Consider the following 4,178-nt stretch of genomic DNA (forward strand, 5'->3'; position numbering starts at 1 on the left):
CCTGTGATTTCGCTAAAACAAAACGAGTCTTTCTCTTTCTTAGGATTAATCGAAAATTGTCCAATTTTTAATTGCTTTTGTTCTAAACTTTTTCTTTCCTCGAGTCTTAAAAATAGTTGCTGTAATATATTAGTGGGACTTTTTATAATTTTTTTCATACGTTGCATAAAATTTTCAAATTTATAGGCGGAGAAAGAATCTAATGGTCCGAATTCTTTAGCACAATCAGGTAAATGAAGAAGGCCATGAATATTAAAACTTATCAAATGATCACCATATATATTTCCAAACGAACTAACAAAATCTTGTAATAATCCTTTTACTACATTGGTTTCTGTTTTGTAGGACCTTTCACAAGAGAGAATGCGTATACTGGCATGCAATAAAATAAAATGATAAAATAAATCGTCATCAATGCTATTTTTTAATACGAATATTCCCGAATACAACAAAAATTGCCTATACTCTGTGGACTTCCAATTCCCGATATCATCTAAATTTCTACGCACCCTTCCGAACTCAGATGGTACCCAATGAGAAACGAAATTAAATTTTTCATTCATTTGGGTAATATTTCCTTTTTTTGAGTAACAAATGTAACAGTTTTTTAGCCACACCTAAGTCGACAAGGTGCATAGGATCCAAGGGGAATTGAGAAGCCATTCCAAAATTTGTTGCTTCAAGTATATTTTGTTGTTGTAAAAATTTAAAATTACGGTGAGATTTATCTACTCTATTTTTAAAAGACATGTCTGTTCTTAGGTCACTTGTGTGTCTAGAAAAACACACTCTTATTTACATAGCTGCCGATTTGACTGCATTTAGGGCAGCCATTTTTTCCCATTGTGACCTTGAACACTAGTTATAAAAGCACGCGCCGGCGAATCGCATGTAAAAATACGGATACTAAATTTTTCTAATGTGGTGTTAAACATACCAACTTTCAAGCCATTTTCTCTCAAATAAGCTACTTCTTCACAAAATTCTTTCATAAAATGATTTACGTTATCTGGCTTTTGTTTTCCTGAGAAGCAGGCAATAGTGAAAGGATTTTCGTTTGGAAGTCCAACAATTGAACACAAAATTGGCCACAAAACTTTGTTGGAACTCTTAAACAATTTTAAACCATCTATTCCGAAGTCTATTAAAACTTCAGTTTTTTTCATTTAAAAACGTAAACGAATCGGACGCAAAGTTCTTTTGTATGCCAATATACATAAACTCTCCTCCAGCAATTGACTGAATATGTGCTTTATTTTTATTAGTTTGGAGAAGAGTTTTCGCACACAAGGGAAGATCATTAACACCAATTTTTTTTAAGTACACAAAGCAATTTGGTCAGTGCCGCCTGTAAAATATTATTTTCAATTGCCCACAATTTTATTTCCTTACACTTTTCTTCTGTTGGTATAATTTCTATTTCATTTTCCGACCGGCAATCGGAGTCAGAAAATGAAATATCCGCGCTAGTATTTTGCGCATTCGCAGTGGCACTGCACTAGCCCCAATCCGAATCGGCAAATTGGGGCAGCCTTTTATATTTTTCTGCACTTCTCTCACAACTTTTCTTTTCAGCACACAAATTATTATAAAAAGTACGCCTCTTCATTTTTATTTGTAAAATACAGTACTTACTTGCAAATATTAAGCTTCGCAAAACGATTTTCCACCACCGAACGAAAATGCTGCACACAAAAACTGGACTGGACCTGCACAATAAAAGACACAATAAATATACATAAGGGGTATTCTCCGAGTCTTGCAAAGCCCTTGCATGGTGCACAGATTGCACGGATTGCATGGTTAAAACCGGTTTTCGTATGGGACAGCTTTGCAAACCGTGCAATCCGTGCACCGTGCAAGGGCTTTGCAAGACTCAGAGAATACCCCTATAGTTTTATAACAATTTTTATCGCTATTTTTACTTACTTGTAAGTTTGGAACAAAGGCACACAAAGCTGATTTTCCACGCTGAATGCAAAATGCAATTTTAATAAAAATGGCCGAACGCCGAGCCGCAGAATTCACAAATTTTTAATTGCAACTGCACAATAAAAGATGCATTAAATATACACGGTTTTAAAACAACTTTTATCGCAATTTTTACTTACTTCTATTTGGAACGAAGGCACACAAAGCTTTTATATATACTTTAAATATATTTAAAAAAGTTACGTTGAGAAACAGGAAAACTTTGTTAAATTTAAACTGGGCATTATTCTTTGACGTCCCCTAAATAGATAAAGACAGAGCAGGAGCTTCCTCACCTCCTCCACATTATGCGGGCTAGTCTAGCACTTGCCCACTTCCCCGAGGTTTGGCAAAGGGCTCGGGTTATTTTTATCCCGAAATTAGGAAAGCGAGACTACTCTCTCGCTAAGTCCTTCAGACCGATAAATCGAACCTCCTTCATGCTAAAGGCAATGGAGAAAACTATCGACCATGAAATCAGAAAAAACAACACGCATAACGCCTCTGCACCCAGGCCAACACGCCTACAGAGTGGGTAGGTCCACGGATACCGCACCCTGTCTACAGAAATACAAGGCTCCTTCGAGTCTGATGAAACAATTTTGTGCCTTCAACGATATTGATGGAGCTTTTGATAATATCTCTCATATTGGTGTTTAGCGGGCACTTGAGAAACGCAATATCCGTAGACCCACATCGGGGACAGTGTGGTACAGCTACAAACAACAAGAGTGTTTTCCACCCCTCATGTGAAGCTTAGTTGTTTATTCATGTATTTATTTATTTAATGGATTTGAACTACAACCCTTCCAAAACAGCTATGGTCTCAATTTCTAGCAAAAGAACACTTCCAATTATGAGGAACATTACTTTGAACGGGGTCGCCGTAAACGTCGACAGGTAAGACCTGGGGCTACAGTCCCAGGATCTTGAGATGGATGTATACCATAATAGTTACATATGGGGCGGTGGCTTTGGTCTCGCGGACCACCATATCCACGGTAAGGCCATCTCTTGTCAAGCTTCAACGTCTGGCGGGACAATGCCTAGCACAGGCAGCACAGCGTATTCTTCTAGACTTCACACGAGAAGGCTTTGGCAGAGGCAAAATCTTTTTATTGAGGAACAAGGACACGCTAGGCTCCCAGCATGATTCAATAATACAAGGTTCGATAAACTGACAGTTGTCTCTCTCGCACCGCTCCCTTAGCAGTGGCACCGTGTTGCTTCTTTGCAAATTTACATGGAAACAGTGTAGCTTTGGTGTGAAATAAAAGTATAAGCTTTTGTGCAATATGTTTATTTGTATATGCATATGAAGCATATTTAACTGATGAAAACGTAAGCATTGGATGTTTACATCAATCTCATAGTAGTCTTATTTTATTTTTGAGGCATTTCGCAGTTTTTATACGGCTAAATAGCATATAAATTACGTAATTCACGTAGATATATCAATATTACGTTCAACATTTCGTTTAAAATTCCAGATTTCCTGCAAATACATTAGAATTTACGAAAGGAATTTCACTATTAATTGCCTACTTTTAGTACTTTTCTACTACCATTTTCGCAACAAGGGATTGCATTCTTGCCCTTTCTCTGTCCTTCGTAAATGCAACCTTTTGTAAGGGAGTGTCAAACCGCAGCTGTCAATAATTATCTAACCTTGTATTATTGAATCATGGGCTCCCAGATTCCATTAGCTTTGTTTCCCAAACCAATAGTCTTCGGTAGTAAGTGCAAGGTGTGGTTTTGCAGTGAGGCAACTTTAAGTACTTTTTTGTGGAAGGACATTTACAGGCTAGCTCGCTGCAATGGTATAGAAACGTCTCCAAAATCCCTTAAGACATTGGTGCAGGTATCTCAAGACCAAGGCCGGGGCTCTCGGTGCCCATGGGAGTATATCCGAGCATATACGTATTTTTCGACTCCCTCCTGCTGCCGACTATCGACTTGACTTCTTTCCTGCCATCTAGTTTATTACAAATGGCGAGATTGCGCTGAGTCTCTTCGACTTTTAAGGTCCAATTAGTGGTGCCATACCATAGTCTTAACCAAAACCGTAGCAATTATGTATATGTTCTAATTAAACGTAAATATAAGCACATTTGTAAACGACTATTGGTGCCATACCATAACGCCGTAGCCATAACTGGGCTTTTATTTCGAACAAGTTCCGTGAAAGTTCGTTACATATGTATGTA

The sequence above is a fragment of the Rhagoletis pomonella genome, unplaced genomic scaffold, assembly GCF_013731165.1.
Source record: "Rhagoletis pomonella isolate Grant_MI unplaced genomic scaffold, Rhpom_1.0 Rhpom_scaffold_00010, whole genome shotgun sequence".
NCBI lineage: Eukaryota > Metazoa > Arthropoda > Insecta > Diptera > Tephritidae > Rhagoletis > Rhagoletis pomonella.